Here is a 21,975-nt window from a genome sequence, read left to right on the forward strand (position 1 = left end):
AATTTACATAAATATGTAAAATGGGGTATAAAACGATGATTAGACGATGATGAATAAATCACTCAAATCAATCAATGGTAAAGTGTCATTAACTTGGGCCAAACGTTCTATTCTGATTATGAAATCCTGAAGGTGGCAGCATTGAGCCTTTTGCAGTCACATCTTCAGATCTACTGCACCAACATAAACCACTGATGTCACTTCTCTTACTATTACTGTATTTTGCATTAAACTTTTCTCTATTACAGGGTTTGCTAAGTTATTTGCTGACCTTCTGCTGATAATTACACAAAGCAGAGCACAAATACTCAGTAGGTGCTGTGGACTTACATTGGTCACCTAGTTATCAAATTGCAGCCGCATTCTGGAAAACGCATTTTTGCGACGGGTTTGCATTTCTGGGATGCGATTGAGAGAACGCAGCTGCAGCTTTCAGTTGTTTCCACAAACAGAAATCCACTAAATTGATCTGTTTAACCCTTGGAGCGCCAAGGGAATTTGTCAACCTTTTTTATTAACCATTTGAGTGCCAACGTTGCTGTGAGAGATACTCAAAATATCCGCTAAAAATGCCGGCGCCGCTCACAGCGACTGTTCTCCGCTCCCAGCGACTGCTCTTTTTTTGGGTGCGATCTTTAACTAAACTTCAATGAAGTGACTCGGTCGTATTTGTATTTATTTATACTGAAAGAACAGTCGCTGGGAGCGGCACCGGCATCTTTAGCGGATATTGCGAGGATCACCCACAGCAGTGTTGGCACTCACAGGGTTAAGATACTTTGCCGGGTGACAGTGAGAATCTCTTATCTATATCTTTCTATAGGTATTTTATTCTCTTATATATTATTATCTGATCTAGAATGCAGAATTTTTTTTATTACAGAATACCCCCAAAGGCGCGGACGAACCTGAAAAATGGGTGGGGCTGTAAGTCAGGGCTTTAAGTCAGGGCTGTAAGTCATGGCTTCCTGTAGAGGGGGTGTGGCCAAATATAGCAATCTCAATAATCGTCAATTTGGGGGGTGCCCAGCCGGCTCCCCCAACTGCCCCCTGCCCAATTAGTGGGATTGCCCATTGTAACCGGGACAGTTGGGAGGTACGGATAACAACAACATACTGTACATATTAAAAAGTCTCCTCTCATTAATGCTGCTGCGGGGGAAATGGGGGTGGGGGTGCGTCGGTATCCGGAAAGGCTGCTCACATTTCCAAGGGGGGGGGGGGGGGGTGTGGCAACCCTGAAATTAACATAGATAATATTTCCGGAGAGCAGATAGCATGAATATGTAGAAAAGACAGAGGGAGCTTTCACTCTGCAGGCATGTCCAAACTGTGGCCCTCCAGCTGTTGTGAAACTACACATCCCAGCATGCCTTGCCATAGTTTTAGCATCCCCTAATAGCAGAACTATGGCAAGGCATGCTGGGACATGTAGTTTCACAACAGCTGGAGGGCCATCATTTGGACATGCCTGCTCTATCTATGGGGTAGTATATACATATTTTAACCAGATCTTAGAAGCGAATGAACAATTTATGTGGAACAGATATAGCGGCTCCTGAGATTTCTCCGTCCCTGCAGCCTCCAGCTTCCTCAGGAAGCAGAGAGGGGGAGATGCAGCCGTCACTGTAACATACTCTGTACATACGGCTGCACTGGGTTTTATTGGTTTCACTTTTAAACTATCTGCACAAGGAGAATGGCCTAGAACAGTCAGGGAGGTGAAACCCATTCATTGCCTCTGCCCTGAGAGACTCAATGGGAATGAATGACCCAGACAATGGACAGCCGGAATCAATGGGAGCTTTCTATTGGCTCTGTGGCTCCCTTAATAAGACACCTTTCTCTGTTATCCCTGTAATTGGTTTCCCTAATACCCCAATTACAACAGCCTTTAACAAACCTTACTTTGATGAAAGACACCTAGGGCCCGATTCAGCCCTGCAAATTGCCCGGCACCCAGAGCCGCTGCAAGGCACCGGACCACCACAGGCGAGGGGGGGTGACTAGCCTGTACCACAGTGTGGGGGGGGCTTCGGGGGGTCTAAAGGGTACCTGTGGCGCTGTCTGCAAGCCGCGGCAAGAGGGGGTCCCTGCGGCGCTGTGTATTAAGTTAGCGGGGTCCCTGCAGTGACTTGGAAATAACTAGCGCTATCTGCCGGGTGGCGGCAGGGGAAATGCTTCTGATTTTGAAAACACTGTCCGCACGCTGATTGGCTGAATCTCAGCCAATCAGCGTGCGGCAAGTCCCACCGCAGCCCGGTGTATAGTGCTAGTTATTTCCAAGTCACTGCAGGGACTCCGCCAACTTAATACACAGCAGGGACCCCTCTGACCGAGGGCGCCACAGGTACCCTGCGCCGCCGCCGAGTTGCTTGGGGGGGGGGGGTGGGGGGCAGAGTTCACCTACATCCTGGCAGGGGGAGGGGGACCTGCTTGGAACTGCCGCCCTTCAGTGGCCAGCGCCCTAGGCAAATGCCTAAAGCTGCCTAGTGGTGGCGCCGGCCCTGTCTGCACCCTGTCTGTGAGGCGGCAGACTGATCCCTGGGCTGCAAAAAGTAGCAGCCCAGCAATCAGGTCTGAATCAGGCACCTAGACATTGTCTGTGAGATGAGCCACACCCCCTAACAGCCCTCTATACTGTGCTGCTACAGTGTCTTTGCTGCCATTTTGTTGAGGTACAGAATGATGTCCCAACTTTGTCATGTACTTCTGCCAGGTCGCTTACACAACCTCACCGCGAGTCCTGCGAATCGCATTTCTAATTGAATCTCGCACTTTGCGGGTCCGGTTTGGTTCATTCGGGTGGACAGTGTCTAATCTCACCTAAAAAAGGTTAATGTGCACAAGGTCAGCATGAAAAAAATAAAGGTTGACACATTTAAAAGGTCGACGTAAAAATTGTCGACACACGAAAAGGCCAACATGGGCTGTTTAAAAGAAAAAAAACAAGTTTTTGGGGTGTCATTATATATTGTAGCACCTGGACCCCCAATTATTGCGCTGCGTCCCCTTGTAAGGTGCCTCACTCCACTACAGCAGAAAAGTTTTAAAAATATGAAAAAGCATGAAAAACTCATGTCGACCAATTAAGTTAGTCCGTCTTCCTAACTCTAGAACCAACCCTTTAAAATGATTGTACAATAATGCTCAGTTTAACAATCATTTAGAATGTGATACACTGCACTGCACTCTTTATTCATGCTTTCTCCCGAAAGTAGGGTCCCTGCTTTGCCGGAGAACCTGCACCCCTCTTCACTGCAGGGATAAATGCCTAAAATTATGTCTCTCTGGGGAGGGGGTGGGGCTAAAATGACATGTAATTAATTTCACGTCAGTTTAGCACCGCCCCCTCAATACAGCCCCCGGTTCGCATCATTTAGGCAATGGGGGCAAGGCTCCCCCACCTTCATTTGGGACTCCTCTCTGGGGTTCTCCTGGAGAGGAAATAAGGAAAATGTCTACACTACATGTGGCAGTTTTATACATAGGCTGCTTACATTGGAAATGAATGCCCATAAATTGGTCTGCAAGGACGCTGCTAAAAGTCTATTTTGTCCCCTTTATCTCATTTACAACAAAGACAATAAAGCTAATTACTCTTGGGCGCTTGCCAACTTCTGTTGTAGAGAATGGAGTGGGGAGCTGGATGGGGTGCATTAGCCCAAATCTCCAGCACACAAGCAAACAGGTTAGAAGCAGCTTCAGAATAGGTTAGTAATACCCCTTTTATATTGCCTGGGTATTTCCCTTGGTTTGCTAGACAAAAAAGTTTATATAGAGTTTGGCGCACTATACCTGAAAAGATGTTATTTGGACACAAATCCAATTAATTTCAACAGGATTTATTAGAATACAATGGATACATAAAAGAAAACATATACGCAAAATAAGCAATACAAAATACAACACTGTTTGCAATGCTCCTATGGGGACGTGGATGCACTCTGGTCTCAGATGTAGTTTAAACCGTCTGGAAATAAATGGGTATCTCACCATGTGGATGCACTGCGGTGGGCTATACTGAAGATGGAACCAGTCTGCGGCACCACCGCAGTGAGCTTGCGTCCAAATGTCTCCAGAGTCCCAGTAAAGTGCTTGTGCGTCTCCAGGAAAGTGCAAATGCAATAAAGTGTCAGGTGCCAAGGTGCTTCGGTCAGAAAGTGCAGTGGCTTGTGGTCATCAGCAACGCGTTTCGAGGACTTCAATAATGTCCTCTTTCTCAAGCTGGGTATATTTGTCATGTGCCCAGAAGCCGTTTTTATACCTGCTTCCTGGGCTCTAGTTAGCTCAGAAGCCAATCAGTATTCCGCGATTTTCGCGGGCAGGAAGTGCCGTGCGTTCCACACGGCACTTCCTGTTTGCGTTCCAAGTCGCGTCATGTCACTTCCGCTTCCGGTTTCGCGGTAATATGCGGCGATCTTCTAAGCTCTTCCTTTTTCTTTTTAGGCGCTCCTTGGACATAGAAAACCTCTAGGGTAGCTTTATAAACACCAAAGGATTCCATATTGTGGCCAGAATTTCCTTATCTATGCCTCTGCAATTACGATATAGATTTTCGGCCATCTTTGTTGAGGGCAAATTTGCTGGCAAATCTTCTATAAGCCACATTCTTTGTTTAATTATAGGGTGGACTGGAATTCCTCTTACCGTCTATACCGTACTTTGTATTCCGGTAATGTCCATCCCTAAATACCGGGAATACCAGTCCCCCTAACTTGGTACAGAGGTACGGACAATCCATGGTTATATAAAAAAGAGAGAGAAAAAGATAAAAATGTAAACATTTTTGATATATATAAAAAGTAGATAAAAGCAATAGATAAAAACAGATAATTCATGCAGGGTAAAATTTGGTAACTCATAAAACATGATAAAAACATTTAATCTTCTAAAAACCATTTAAGCTCAAAGTCTGCATTATGGCCGTTTGGAGCAAGGGTATTTAAAAGAAAAATCCACTTCATTTCGTTCTGGGCTAATTTTATTTCCAGGTCTCTATTTTTCCAATTATTGACAACTTGTTGTATGCCTAGAAATCTTTTTATTGCCCCTTCACATTTCTGATGTTTTTTTGTGAAGTGTTCCGATAGTGGATGAGTCATTAAGCCTTTTCGTACATTATATATGTGCTCAGCTGACCTGAGTTTGAGGTTTCTAGTTGTTTTTCCGATGTATATGAGATTACATTCACACTCTAAAAGGTATATGACGTTACGGGAATGGCAAGTAATAAATTGATTGATTTTATGCTTAATACCATTCACTTCAAAGGATGTAGTTTTTCTTTCATAGGGTTTTTTGCTAGTGGTTTTGCACATAAGGCATGATCCACACCTATGGAATCCTTTATTTCTCTCACTGCCCCCTTGTTTGTCTACTAGGGCACTCTTGACAAGAAGATTTTTTAGGGATGGTGCCCTTCTGTATATAAACCTAGGTTTCTGGGGCATTGCTGTCCCCAAGACTGGATCATCGAGAAGAATTCGCCAGTTTCTTCTGATGATGGTTTCAACTTGTCTATGGTGAGAACCGTATTGGGAAAAGAAAGCCCATTCGGTCATTTTAGAATTGGATTTCCCTTCAATTTTTTCTTTGGGTTTAAGTAGATCTCTTCTATTCATATTATCTACCTTAGTTTTGGATACTTCCAACAATTCTTTTGTGTATCCTTTTTGTAAAAATCTTTGGTCTATTTCAGAATATTGTTCCACCAAAACTTCTTGTTGGGTACAGTTTCTCTTCAAACGCATATATTGGCCCAAAGGGATATTGTCAAGCCACCTCTGGTGATGTTCACTATTCATTTGTATATATGAGTTTGAATCGGTGGCTTTTCTGTGGGTTTTGGTTTGTATTTTTCCCATTTGGACATATATATTCAAATCCAAAAACACCAATTCATTTTTACTAATGTTGAAGGTTAAATTAATATTAAAATCATTTGAATTTAATATCTCACAAAAATCATTTAAAATCTCGCCATCACCTCGCCAAATGAAAAAAATGTCATCTATGAACCGCCACCATGATACCAGGTTCGCCCCCGGTGCCAGTCTACCATCAACTGCACCAGCCTCCCAGAATGCCATGAAAAGATTGGCATAACTTGGGGCGAACCTGGTACCCATGGCGGTCCCTTTGATCTGCAAATAATAACTACCATTAAAATAAAAGTAGTTGTTTTTTAAAATGAATAAAATTGATTCAATTAAAAAATCCTGAAGGTCTTTATTATATTCACTTAAATTTAAAAAATACTGCACCGCCTCTTGACCTTTATCACAATCTATGATGGTGTACAAGGTACTCACATCTGCACTAATTAAAAAACAATTTTCATCCCAAGTCACTGTTTCTAATTTTCGTAGTACATCTCCAGTATCTTTCAGGTAAGACCGGGTTTTTGCAACTAATGGTTGGAGATAGAAATCAACCAGGGCGGACAGGTTTGATGTAATGCTGCCTGTACCAGTAATTATGGGTCGCCCTGGAGGTTTAGTGAGATGTTTGTGTATTTTTGGGAGTACGTATATTGTAGGGGTGGAGGGGTTAGTTAGATTAATAAAATCAAACTCCTCCTTTGATAGGAGACCTTTTCCCAAAGCTTTTGTGCTTAGATCTTTTAGACCTTTTACCACTGTAGACGTTGGATCATTTCTCAACTTTTTGTATGTCATAGTGTCATTCAATTGCCTATTTATTTCAGCAATATAATCACTTTTATTTAAAACCACCACTCCACCCCCTTTATCAGCAGGTTTTATAACAATTTGATCATTCTTTTTTAATGTTTCTATTGCTTGCCATTCTTTTTTGCTGATATTTTTCTTCTTTGAGGTTTCTACCTTTCTTAGTTCTTTTGAAACTATCGAATTAAAACAGTCAATACTTCCGCCTTTTACATGTTTGGGGTAAAATTTGGACTTACGTCTTAAAGTAGTTGTATTTTCAGTTCTTTCTTCTTCCTCCACAATTTCATTATCATTTGTGCTCTCTTTTGATAGGAAGAATTTCTTTAGACTTACTTTTCTTACGAATTTTTGAAGGTCTACAAATAATTCGAACTGATTCGCTTTTGCTGTTGGTGCAAATTTGAGACCCTTTTTAAGGATTTTTGTTTCTTCCTCTGTAAGAACCGTATTACTGAGGTTGAAGATTTTTCCTGTCTCATTGACTGTATCGACTGGAACATGAGTAGATTCTATTGTTTGTTTTTTTCTTTTTAGTTTGGGACGGGGTTTCCCCCCTCTTTTACCTCTTTTAGTCTTTTTTGTGTTGGTATTGGAGACTATTCTCTCCTTGGGGGTTGGCGGTCCCTCCACAAAAAAGATCTATTAACGGGTCTGGAATTTTGTATTTGAGTTTCATTTCTTAAAACATCAAATCTATTTCTTACTGGTACAAAGTCTCTCCTGTTTTCAGATGGGATATTTCTTTGAGGTGTTCTTATGGGATTAGTGGGTCGGTTCCACCTCTGAGGTGTGTGGGGTGGACCATTTCTAAAAAATCTATCGTTTGTGGTCCAAATTGGATCCCTTTCTGTTCTCTCCATTTTTCTATTTATGTTATTTCTGTACCTCCAATTTTCTTGTTGAGTATTGTTCTCATAAGGGTGGTTTTTTTGAGGATTTTTCTTCCATTTTTTGTTTCTGGGAGTTTTTGGTATGGGAGTGGGGTTGGGCAGGAGTTCATTGATGGTTTCCCCTTTATTTTTGGTTTGTTCTAAATCCCTTTGGAATTTCTTCTTTTTTCTAACCTGTAACTCTCTGGTATTCTTTTCTAATTTGGACAAAATTTCTTTTTCTCTTTTTAATACTTCTTCAGTATTTGCATGAGGTTCTAATATTCTTTTCAGACGATCTATCTCCTTATTGGTGTCAATAAGATCGATTTGACGTTCTTTTATTATAAGTTCAGTGAGTGCTTTGGAGCAACTATGCATGATTTTGTCCCATTCACAAAGGAAATCCTCCCTAGTGGATTTGAAAGATGGTGTTTTTTCCAATTTCAAACCCTTTGGGACCAAATCATTGCTAATATATTGCTCCAAAGCCGTAACTTCCCACCAGAGACGATTCTCCTTTAGGAATAATTTTTCCAAATTTCTTAATATTGTGAAGGTATCACCTTCATTAGTGACAGTATTGCTGCTGTCAGAGGTTGAAAAAATATCTCTCAAGTTACCTCTATTTTCTCTGAAAGAGAACATCTTTGCTGCTCCTTTAACCACAACTTGGTGTAAAACAAGTAGTATGTAAATAAAGAAGGTGTTGTGGTTGGTGGAGCGCAATAAATCAGGTATATAGTGCAGCCAACTCCAATATAATGTGGGGGTACACCACCCCCAAAGTTAGAATGCTAGACAAAAAAGTTTATATAGAGTTTGGCGCACTATACCTGAAAAGATGTTATTTGGACACAAATCCAATTAATTTCAACAGGATTTATTAGAATACAATGGATACATAAAAGAAAACATATACGCAAAATAAGCAATACAAAATACAACACGGACGGGGGCTGATGGGGGTGCACAGGTGCTGGGGGCAGCCTGGCAGCTTACCTTGGTGCTGGGCTTGCCCCCAGTGCAATGATCAGCAGCCCTGGCGGTCCCGGCGCTTGGAGATGATGCGCTTGGGGGTGCCGCCCCCATTTACAGCACCACAGTGTAAACGGTGCAAATCCCGGATCCGGCCTAGCTTGGAACCGTGTTCCAAATACCGGGTCAGATGCAGGATATGGGTGTAAAAGGGGTATAATAGTAACCTCAAACGTGATTTGCGTGTGCCTGACCGAAGACCCGCATCAGCGCGCCCGCGTACTGATGGTAACGCCCAGCATTTTCGTAGAGACGCCCATAAAACGCTGGGTTCAGTGACTTCACCTCCCGTGGCCAGTGGCGTAACTTCAAATATTGCGCCCCCCCACCAAAGGTATCTGGTGCTCCCCCCTCCCTGCCACCCGCCCGCCACCCGCCAGCCACCCATATACTAACTTACTCAGAGCGATGCTGGTGGGATGCCTGTCGGCGCTGCGGTGGTCCCGGCTCCCGTCCTGGCTTCATTCTGATATGAAGCACGGACCATCACAAAATGTCCGCCCCCATATAGCAGACAGTTTCAGAGAACTGTCTGCTATATGGGGGCGGACATTTTATGATGGTCCGTTCTTCATATCAGAATGAAGTCAGGACGGGAGCCGGGACCACCGCAGCGCTGACAGGTAAAGCTGCGGGGCATGGGGGGTGGGGGGGGGCATTACAATAGCACCGCAGCCCCCCGGCGACCGCACTTACACTGCGCCTCCCCGTGACCGCGGGGGCTGCGGTGCTATTGTTACGCCACTGCCCATGGCCCTCCCTCCCCACAATAAACAGCCCAGCGAGTGGTAACTCGCCAAAACCATGTGTTGCCTGGGTCTGCACATGCGCAAATACGCGGTTGCCCATGCGCAGATCCCCAAACATAGGTACGGGGCCTAACTGGTACCGTTCTGAATGAATCTGAATTAGTCCCTAAATCCGGTGTACCTGTGTTACAGTAGGAGGGCGAGAGGCAGCAATAGCGTTTTGTATCTAGTTAACAGTTGTTATCCTGAAAACCTGCACATGTTACAGGAATTATTGATGCATCGCGAGTGGATAGTTCAAAGTTCAAAGAAGGAGAAATTCAAATACAAATCAAGAGCTGAATCTTTAGCAAATAAACAGGAAAAACAAATAAAATTATTACTTAATTATCACAGGTCTTAACGCACACGTTGCTGAGTGTCTCATAATGAGGCCTATTTATCAAAGTCATCGTTTGTTTTTTCTATAGAAAACTGACTTCTTTGTAAGAGGACAATTCATCGGAATAATAAATAGATTTGTCTCTGGAGGGTTTCATACCCATGTGTGCGTACTTCTCCAAGCATGGATGGAGAGCTGGAATGGCCTGCTGTGACCATGAGCCATCAGACCTGGTTCATCTCTATACCTGCTTCCTTGGGGAAGTGTACAGATCAGGGTTCATCAGCTTGTCTTATACCAAGGGGTGGTGTAACGTGTTCTGCTGTTTTAGCCATCCATGTACAATACAGAGCCTGTTGTGGCAGCACATGTACAATACAGAGCCTGTTGTGGTGGTACATGTACAATACAGAGCCTGTTGTGGTGGCACATGTACAATACAGAGCCTGTTATGTCTACACATGTACAATACAGAGCCTGTTGTGGTGGCACACGTACAATACAGAGCCTGTTGTGGTGGCACATGTACAATACAGGGCCTGTTGTGGTGGCACATGTACAATACAGAGCCTGTTGTGGTGGCACATGTACAATACAGAGACTGTTCTGGTGGCACATGTACAATACAGAGCCTGTTGTGGTGGCACATGTACAATACAGAGCCTGTTGTGGCGGCACATGTACAATACAGAGCCTGTTGTGGCGGCACATGTACAATACAGAGCCTGTTGTGGCGGCACATGTACAATACAGAGCCTGTTGTGGCTGCACATGTACAATACAGAGCCTGTTGTGGTGGCACACGTACAATACAGAGCCTGTTGTGGTGGCACACGTACAATACAGTGCCTGTTATGGTGGCACCTGTACAATACAGAGCCTGTTGTGGTGGCACATGTACAATATAGAGCCTGTTGTGGTGGCACATGTACAATACAGAGCCTGTTGTGGTGGCACATGTACAATACAGAGCCTGTTGTGGTGGCACATGTACAATACAGAGCCTGTTGTGGTGGCACATGTACAATACAGAGCCTGTTGTGGTGGTACATGTACAATACAGAGCCTGTTCTGGTGGCACATGTACAATACAGAGCCTGTTGTGGTGGCACACGTACAATACAGAGCCTGTTGTGGTGGCACACGTACAATACAGAGCCTGTTGTGGTGGCACACGTACAATACAGAGCCTGTTGTGGTGGCACACGTACAATGCAGAGCCTGTTGTGGTGGCACACGTACAATACAGAGCCTGTTCTGGTGGCACATGTACAATACAGAGCCTGTTGTGGTGGCACATGTACAATACAGAGCCTGTTGTGGTGGCACACGTACAATACAGAGCCTGTTGTGGTGGCACATGTACAATACAGAGCCTGTTGTGGTGGCACATGTACAATACAGAGCCTGTTGTGGTGGCACATGTACAATACAGAGCCTGTTGTGGTGGCACACGTACAATACAGAGCCTGTTGTGGTGGCACATGCATGTACAATACAGAGCCTGTTGTGGTGGCACACGTACAATACAGAGCCTGTTGTGGTGGCACACGTACAATACAGAGCCTGTTGTGGTGGCACACGTACAATACAGAGCCTGTTCTGGTGGCACACGTACAATACAGAGCCTGTTGTGGTGGCACACGTACAATACAGAGCCTGTTGTGGTGGCACACGTACAATACAGAGCCTGTTCTGGTGGCACATGTACAATACAGAGCCTGTTCTGGTGGCACATGTACAATACAGAGCCTGTTGTGGTGGCACACGTACAATACAGAGCCTGTTGTGGTGGCACATGTACAATACAGAGCCTGTTGTGGTGGCACACGTACAATACAGAGCCTGTTGTGGTGGCACACGTACAATACAGAGCCTGTTGTGGTGGCACACGTACAATACAGAGCCTGTTGTGTTGGCACACGTACAATACAGAGCCTGTTGTGGTGGCACATGTACAATACAGAGCCTGTTGTGGTGGCACATGTACAATACAGAGCCTGTTGTGGTGGCACATGTACAATACAGAGCCTGTTGTGGTGGCACACGTACAATACAGAGCCTGTTGTGGTGGCACATGTACAATACAGAGCCTGTTGTGGTGGCACATGTACAATACAGAGCCTGTTGTGGTGGCACATGTACAATACAGAGCCTGTTGTGGTGGCACACGTACAATACAGAGCATGTTGTGGTGGCACACGTACAATACAGAGCATGTTGTGGTGGCACATGTATAATTCAGGTGCAGATCAATGACCATCAGATGTATACCGTAAAGTATGTGAACACCTCGGTCAGGCCCTATTGATAAATAGGTAATAGTTGTTTAGTGCTTACTACCCCATATAAACACTCTTGTTGTAGGGAGTTTCTTGTTCTTTTAAAGCAGTTAATTGGGGTTTTTGCCGCTGCGATCCCTCAAACAGCCCCTGTCATATAAAGCCTAATAAATCAGTAAAGGAAGAAGCCAATAGCTGAGGATGGAATTATATCTCCCAAAACGTTATATGGGACCACATGTGTTCTCCATATTACACAGCGGCTGCCGGGGAAATGAGTGATATCTTCTTGCGTTATTGATTTACTGGGCAACCTGATATTGTTCATTTGAATCTCTAGGGTGCAACAGATTACAGCAAAGGGCGCTTTTCAGCTGTAAGCCCTGCAGCTCTCATGATGGTATAACCATGATGGTGGGGCAGATGTGTATAGGGCAGAGAGATTAAGGCTGGGCACAAACGTAAAGGCCATCTTGCCAACCAAGCGGACGATTATGTAAGCTACAGTATACATACTTACCAATCGGGCACACGTTAGATATACCTGTATCACTGGTACTGCATGGCTTATGTTGTATGTCTGTGAACATCATTGTTCTGAGATATATCGGGTGTATCGGCATATATCGGTGTACACACTGGCCGATCCACTACCAATAGTTTGTCGCTCAAATCAACAATTTATCGTTCGAGTGTGTTCCCAGCCTCGTGATTTGGGATAGTCATATGCAAACTCAGACAAATTGCAGTGTAAAAATAAGTGAGCTACATGCAAAAGCAGCCAGTATTCACCCTGCAACTAATAAGTATAAATGTATTTGCATCCTTACATTTATTTATTAACAGTTTATTATGTAGCGCACATATATTCCGCATCGCTTGTACAGAGAATACGGAGTTTACAATCTATAGTCCCTACCACATGTACACGCACACACAGACATTCTAGGGTTAATTTGTTGGGAGCCAATTATGCTACCAGTATATTTTTGGATTGTGGGAGGAAACCACGCAAATACGGGGAAAATATACAAACTCCACACAGTTAGGGCCATGGTGGGAATTAAACCCATGACCTCAGTGCTGTGAGGCAGTAATGCTATAACCATTACACCATCCGTACTGCCAATTGCAGCCTGGTTTGTCCAAGTGCAAAGACTAACTAGCATTTTTTGTTGTTGCAACCAATGCGCCAGCTACAGTATATAAGAAGAAACTACCACACAAGTACATACATGAATTCTCCTGCATAAACAGCTCTATTGGGGGTCTGTTGCATACTTGACTTCCCCTACCCAGAAGCTGCGGGAGGCTCCCGATCTTTGGGGTAGTCTCCCACAGCTCTGGAAAAGTAAGCGAAAAGTCACGCATTTTGCCTGCTTGTATGTTACACAATGGCAGTCGCAGGAGGGGCGGGGGTGACTGACTGGATTGCTTCATTTAGCTCTGTCTCCTCACCACGTATCCGCAAAACGTATGGAAACACCCACCATTCATGGGTAAGCGGCGAGGCGATGGAGCTAAATGATGCAATCCAGTTTTTTAGCCACACCCCTTTCCACGGCTCCTACGATTGCTGCTAAGTAGCATACAAGCGTGCAGAATGTATATGTATAATATACTTGTGTACAGGCTTGAGGATGTAGCAGAGTTTCTATATGTGCAGCCATCTTGGTTCAGGGAATGAAGCTTCCCTGGAGGAACCACAACATGGATTTTGCCCAGTAGCACACTCCAATTTCAATATTATCTACCAAAGTTCAAAATGGATATAAATGCACAGATGCAGACAATTGAAGCATTTTTAATGGTTTTATGTATGAACGCAACCAGTGCTTTTAAGCATTTTGTACATGCAAGCATCAATATGAGGTGAGCCAAACGCACAGACTATAAATGATTTATGTCCTGTTAAATCTGCTTGTCTGCCTGTTTACCCCTTCGCTCAGGAATCCTGTAATTGCTGTGAAGCCACAAAAGGTTCCCTGATCACTCGTCCATCAAGGCTCCACTGAACGATTGAAAAAAAATACTTTAAGAAGTAGGTTACAGAGCAACCTATTGATGACCTGAAAAAAGCATCTCTGTTTCATTTGGAATTTCCATAACCTGAGCGTGTGAATCACATGGAAACTCTGCAAGAAGAGGGCACCCCTGTCTGACTGCTGAACATTTCTCTACATCGCGTTTTGCTGCTTTTCAACTCAGTCCAGGACAAGGCAAAAGTTCACTCCAGTTTCCAACACATTCAGGAGAAAATGTCCTTGCTGCAAACAGTAGTGCTACATATCTGCCAACATTCAGCGACGAGGAAGAAGGAGGAAATATGGGGGGGTGGCCTCGCGGCACAGGGGTGTGGCCTTCAAATAGCATCACTCACACAAGGCCACACTCCCGTTTTGCCGCTGCCCCTCTGTCTGCTGGCCCTAGGCTGGACGCAGGAACGTCCCCAAAAAACAGGACATTCCCGCGGAAAGCGGGACAGTTGGGAGGTACGGTGTTAGCCAGTAAGATCTGTGCATGAGACACTAAGGGGGGGATTAATCACCAGTCGAATCAGAGGATGCACATTGGTCAAATCCGCAATGCCATCATTGCTTACGTCACATGGGTATGCCAGTGGGTATGGGTAATAGTGTCGACACTGTGAAGGTTGGGTAAACCACTAAAGGTTGACATAAGCATTAGGTCGACAATGGAAAGGTCGACAGTCAAACATCTGACTTGCGTTTTTTATGTGGTTTTCTTGTATCCCAAATTTTGACGTAAGTCGACATGGAAACCGCATCAGCGCACCGCGTCCCCTTGCACGGCTCGCTGCGCTCGGCACACTATTCTGCAGCATTATCGGGGTATTGTCGCCCAGGAGTATTTAAGGTGGATCTCTGACCTCAGCACTAACCACTGTGACTGAGACCACAGGCGGTGTTAGTCACAGATTAGTGGCAGCCTCAGACCTACTAACATTTGTATAGACAGCAAAGACTCTTCGAAGTTCCGGCATTGGCGTATGGATCTGCACATACACGGCGATCGGCATTCATACATTCGCACAGGGCATTCTCAGGGTTCGCAGTACGCATGCTGCGATGAACTACTGCAACTATATCTGTTCACTGGCCGTTCACAAGATGATGGACAGGGAGTGGGCGAGTAGCAAGAAAAACACTGGGCGTGCCGGAAAAAAAAAACCTGCTGGTAGTGTCGGGGGAAAACGCCAGAGTGCCTGTTAGAGGAGGGTGTGCGGCGTCAGTATTCATCGCAGTCACCGAATAAGTACTGGGCTACGCGGCAGCTGCGATGAGTTGTGGCCAGTGTAAAAATCATTAGATGCCTGTTGTGACGGGGTTTGGACATTTTTGTCTGGGTGCGAATGGACGTGTAACCCTACACAACCATTCACACAGTGAGGATTTGCACGTCTAGTTTTCCCAGTTACACTGAATCAGGCCCATTGCCTGGGACTCAGGTGGATGATTTTGCTAAAATTGTTTAATTTTATAACACAATACAAACACAGCATCATAACTGTGTATCTTTATTTTCAGTTTCTTATATAGCGCAGAAGATTCCATTGCACTTCATCATTGGAAACAACGGTGATAAAACAAACTGGGATGTAAATGACCGACATAGAGGTAGGAGGGGGGGGGGGGGGGGGGGGCTGTGTTCTTAAATACTGTATATGACTTTGTAAATAACCATTAACTTATTTTTTGTTTTGTTCTAAATCCAGCCTTGGGTAACGGAGCTGATTCATTAGTGTCAATATTTGCTAAACATTTGTGTAATTCTGAGAAATTCATGCAAATTTTCTCACCGCAGCAGAGCTCCAGGTATTATCTCTCCAGATAACACCGTGAGGGCGGCTTTCACACCAACTACTCATTTACTTCATGTGGAACTACAGATGTGACTTCCTACATCTTTGCTGCAGCCCCTTTGGGTTCACTATGTCGCGTGTGAATCTTCAGCCTCTGTGCATCTTCATTTTAATTAGGGATGCCAATCCTGGGTCATTCTTTATTCAATCTCGGGATTCGGTATTTGGGATTCCAGGGATACCAGTATTGGCTTCCCTAATTAAAAAAAATGTATGCTACGCCCCCCCCCCCTCCCATACGGCCACTCCATTGAGCCGCTGCCTGCACACCGTGACCTCTGACTGCGTTGCGTAGACCCGAGGAGCATATTTATTAAGCCTGGTGAAGGGATAAAGTGGAAAGTGATAACACATCGTCCCCTAACTGCCATTTTTCAAATGCAGCCTGTAGCTTGACAGCTAGGTGCTGATTGGCTGCTGCGTTTATCACTTCCACTTTATCACTTCACCAGGCTTAATACATCTACCCCACCCCCATCTGTACATAAAGTGCTATAAGTTTTTCCCAATACTAGTTCTGTTCCGTATACAGACTACTTCGCAGACAGTATACAAATGTCATATATACAGTAGCATAGCTTTAAATTCTGCACCCCCCTATCTGCCCATTGTAGGGGATCCCACCTACATTCGTCCGCCGGGGTCTGTTGCGTCTGTCAGTGGATTCCCCGCGTCCGTTTCACCTTCTCTGCCACTGGGGTTTAGTGATAAATGTTCACTCATGTTCTTTATAATAAATAATAACAACAATAACATATTAGTTTTGTTCTAAACTGATGCTTTTGTGAATGGAGAGTTTGTCATTAGAATATGTAAGAGGAGGATGTCTGTGGTTGTGTGGTTTGCACAGTTAACACAAGCAGAAAAACGGTTCTTCCTCCCCTCCGGCCACTTCCACTTCCATAATGAGTGTATCCCTCATCTTCCGCATTTTCTGTGCGACACTTCTGCATGCTAACGAAACGCCTTAGCAAGCGAGCACAGCGCTGTGAAATGGGCAGCTCAACGTTGACAGATGATCCCTGAATCAAGTAGTTGTAAATGCTACCAGTCCCTTCGGAATAATTCAAACCTGACTGCACGGCAGCGAATCAGGCAGACGCCGCCGCACTGGGGTGAAATCCCGTCTTGCGAATTAATGTGCACGTTGTGCTCTGTGCTGAACTTCCCATTAGGCACGTGAGGCAGGTGCTTAGGGGCGGCACATGTTGGGGGGGGGGTGGCACTTGGATGCTTGTGATAGTACTGTCAGCCTGAATTGTACCAGTAACTGCAAAATATCCTCTGTACTACTGTACCATATTCCATCTTGAATACAGTGTAAATGGATAGGACTTGCAGACACTGCCCCTGTAAACTGTCCTACTTAGTAAATGTGTGTACATAATAAAAAGAAATAACAAAAGTCACAGTTAGTGCTATTATTAAACTATTAAATTGGCTATTATCAATTGAGGGCTTATCAGAAATCAATAAAAACAATACAATTAGGCTGGGGGTGTCATTTTTGTTGTGCCTAGGGGTGCCCTCACTCCTAAATCCTAATTAGATGTGCACAGCTATCGAAGAGCGAATCTGTCCAAAACCAAGAAGATGCTCACCATCGATTGATTTTTCCACTGGTCACCGCTGATCGCAATCGCCGCATAGCCCAGGATTTCCTCAGCACATGCGATGAAATCGGCCTAATCGAAGCTGGAACCGACATCCCCAACATCGCTTGTGCATGCCTGTGTTTTCGCTACGCGCGCCTGCAGTTATTCAGTCACGTCTGCATTTTTCTTGGCACTCCTATTAAAAAGCCGGTTACCACTAGGGATAACCATCGTTGCCTTTGCCATCGATGGTTGCCATTGATGGCAAAAGTGCAACTGGCCATCGATAGTGTATAAATATTCAATGGATGACCATCGATGTTTTTGTATATCGATGGTCATCCATTTTCTGTGATTGAGTGGCCTTTGTGGCCAATCAAAATGCGGGGGCGGGGCTTCACGGGTGTTGGGGGCAGAGCTATTATCCGTGTCCCGGCACTTTAGGAAAAAAGCAAAAATGAAACTATCGATGCTTTACATCGATGGTGGGTAACCATCTGGTTCTCCCCCATTAATGGCAAAACTATTCGACATCGGCCATAAACCATTGATGATTTCTAAAATGATGCAAATTGCATTATTTTTCATTATTTTAGCCACGCACCTCTCCACGGACACTTGAATTGCAGCATTTGGGTGGAATAGGGGGTAGGGCTAGGTTTGCCTTGTTCCCCCCACAAAATAATAGGTAGGCCACTATGGGCCCTTAAGAATGTCTATCATTTTCTCAGATGCAATACAGAAACAAATGATAGACGGCGTCTGTTTGGTTGCTATGGGAAACATCCCCTCTTTTCATTTTTGGAATAGATTTATGCAGCTTACACTTTGCACTATTTAGTCAAGCACAACCAATATTATATTAAATCGTCAGAGACAGAACACATGTTGGTGGAGCCAGTCACAGTTCTCAGCAGTATACGGCGCGGCTGGTTGGATATATACTTCTAAGCACAGGTACTTCACATAATACACATGGATGAGTGCTAGGTCTTGCGGCAGCCATGTTTAGCAGGAAATGGCTTCCATTCACTCAAAGCCGCTCTTCCAGTTACACAGGATGTTTTATGAGGCCAACAAATGATTAAGACGGAGGATAGGATGTTTAAATATAACTTGCAAGCTCAGTTGAACCCCATCCATCACTTCAGCATCTGTTAACCTAAATATAAACAGTGGCGCAGTCTACTGAGAACATGCAGCTGTGACTATGCGGACAGTTACGTATGTGTATATTCACCTATCGGGGTAGAATATCCCAGAAGAGCATTGGTAGGTCTGAAACAGGAAGTGAGCTAACCCCTACAAGTAAACACGTCCTTATTTCCTCTCCACCATGAGGTAAATACCTGGGACGAAGACTGGGAATTTGGACCTGGGTTGACCCTTCCACACAAGAAATGGTACCATGTTGAACCGAAAATTACCAGGTAGAAATGTTTGACCGTGTAATTTGCTTTTCTGTCTGAAAGGGGTATAAGAATGTTTTACGGCAAGTGAGTGATATTGGTGGAGTTTTGGGATAAATGCAGTGTGGTTTTAAAGGGAACATGGAGGGGGAATGGTCAAGTGGGGATTGTAAAAGAAAATGTTGAGCAAGAAAGGAAGCAAGCGTCGTACTGTATGAGGGGAACTCTGAAGGATGTTTTAGATTCCACGTATTCTAAAGGCACGTGGTGTCTCATTTACTCAATGTCGTTTTTTAATGTACTACCGAGAGCAAGGGTAATGTTCAGTCCCTCTGGAGAGCAGGGGGCCACACAGGCAGAACGTATGCCATATTAGTTTTGTAAGGGAATCAAAAGGTCATTACAGAAATTCTGCAGCAGATGGGAGTTTATCGTCCACATTTTACATTACAAATTTATATCACTACATTTTTGTTGACAAATTACAAAGAAATGTGTCACAACGAATTGTCCTAATACTTTCCTATTTTGTAAAACAGTCCTGGTGCCAGGGATTTACTGCAGGGCTACAAGGAAACAACACAGACTGAACATGGAAGTTGGAACCTGTCACTTGCGGATGTGCTCCCTATGGATTGCTGAGATTCATCAATGACATTCGTTCATAATCATCTTTACAATCATTATATATTTTATATGTAAATGATGCTGGGGAAATGTATGAATGTGCAATGAATTTCAATTTCACATAAACATGGAAATTCCAGGTTTCTGCAGGCGAACACGCATTAACCTGATATTTCTGTATGTGAATGCAAACAGCCAGTGACTAAAGTTGGGTGCACCATATGCACTTCAAGCCAATGATATGCATGATGTTGTTAACGCTATTATTGCAGGGTTGCCGACTTTTGTTATCTTTGTTATCTAGACTTTCAGCAAGAGTTAGGGGGCGGGGCTTCAGTGTGACGTCATTAAGCCCCGCCCCATACTGGAAAATGACCCAGTTTGCCTATCTCGGAGGAGGGGCGGGGCTAAATGATGCAATTATGACACTTTAGCCCCGACCCTCCCGGAGGTCAGAAAATCAGGTTAGCTAAACGCTGCAGTCAGGGGGGGGGGGGGGGGAGCGTGGCCCTTCTGGGAGGGTAGGCAACCCTGTTTTATTGTGCATACCATTTAGTTAGTGTGTACCCACTATATCAGTAACGATGCTCGGTTCTGTGGGTCGTTAACAACTCATTAACATGACTGTATCATCAACAACTGCATGTTCAGCAGGGGTGTTATAGACATCTATGAATGATGTCGGTCAGTATTTAAGCGCTAGAACGAGGAGAAGCAGGGAGGCCGCGGGCAGCCAATGATCCCAGCAGGGGGGGGGGGGTTGTACACATCGGTGCACGTTGCACCATATTCTCTTATACCCCTTGCTCCCGCGACCAGCCCGGGTTACGGGCTGGTATGAAAGGAACTTACCCAGGCAGCAGGGTCTGGGCGGCGGGCAGCAGGTGGTGAGGTCCGGGGTCAAGACTGCAGGGATCTGGACAGCGTCGGCGGGCATGTTTTCCAGGCAGTGCCTGAGCCGAACACTGTTGGCGCTCAGCGCTGCCTGGCAAATGAAATGTGCATGTGCACTTCAATTCTGAAATCCCGGCAAAAATTGCCCTAAATCCCGGGATCCCGCCGATCATGATCCCGGGATTAGTATCCCTAGTTCGGTGACACTGATAAATGATATCAGCGGTTTTGCACATGTAGAGTGCACCCAGCATAAGTTTCAGGCCCCTGACCATGTGCCCAACCAGGTACAGAAAAGGAGTAAATTCTAAAATGAGAAATATATAAGTTTTACAAAACACCTCCAGTTTTGTATATTGCGCTGCTGACATTCCGGGACCTCCTTGTGGCAGTTTCATTGTGATTCAGCTCATTGTCTATATACCTGGGAGGTGCAATAACTTGCAGTAAGTGAAGCAGAACTAAACCTGGGAAAAGCAGGAAGCTGCTGTCTCATTGAGAAAACTGCTCGTCGCTCTCTCACCATTCATAAAACTACCGGTGTCTGTGCAGTCATTCAGTGCTCGCATGTGGAAGTGTGGAGTACGTATGACAAGTATGCACAGTTTTACTTGTGCCAAAATCCTGTTCTATAAAACCAATGTGGTGACTGTGAGACGTTAGGTATGACTGCGGCATTCATATGTATCCCATAACAATGTGTAAATGAACAAACATCGACATAACAGAAGTAAAGAGGCATGTGATCACTTCCATTGTCATTCAGCTAAATCAGGCAAGAACCTCCAACTGTTTGGAAACTACACATCCCAGCATGCCTTGCAGTAGTTTTAGCATTTCCTAATAGCAAATCTGTGGCAAGGCATGATGGAAATTGTAGTTCCACAACAGCTGGAGGGTTAGACCTTCAGGTTCACAGAAGAAAATGCAAATTTATAGCAGGTGCACACCATAGGGATGTCTGGACTCCTGAATTGTGAGGTACTCTGTCGGAATCCATAGAACATTGGCAACTTTTGCCATCAGATCTGTTTTTCTTTTACTACTAGAAGGGCCGGCACAGGGAGCATAGAGTCGCCCGTCACCCGTTAAGTCCCCCGGGGCTCATGACACCAGGGAACGCCGTCGTAGTAGAATTAGCATAAAATCACAGACACAACTGCAGGAACAGACACAAGGACTGATGTAACCGTGTCCAACTCAGATTCAGTGAGGGGGGATCCCGCCCCTCCTAAGACCCCACCCCCTTAACAGACCCCGCCTCCACATAAGCTGTTTGCAGAGATTTCCCAGGCTGATTTTTAATTTGTCATGAGACTTATTTTATTTCAGTGGTAATATCAACATTCAGAACCAAAATCCCGCACACTTGATATATGGTACAGTACTTCCTCATCTTTGCAGCCACCGCTTACGCTACGGAACTTACATATTGTACGGACCAGTGGCATAACTATACGCCCGCAGCCCCCGCGGTGGCGGGGAGGCGCTGAGGGGGTGTGGGCGCCGAGGGGGCTGCGGGACTATTATTAGTTACTCACTGCCAATTTCT

Source organism: Crinia signifera, chromosome 11 (assembly GCF_055691185.1).
Source record: "Crinia signifera chromosome 11, ASM5569118v1, whole genome shotgun sequence".
Taxonomy (NCBI): domain Eukaryota; kingdom Metazoa; phylum Chordata; class Amphibia; order Anura; family Myobatrachidae; genus Crinia; species Crinia signifera.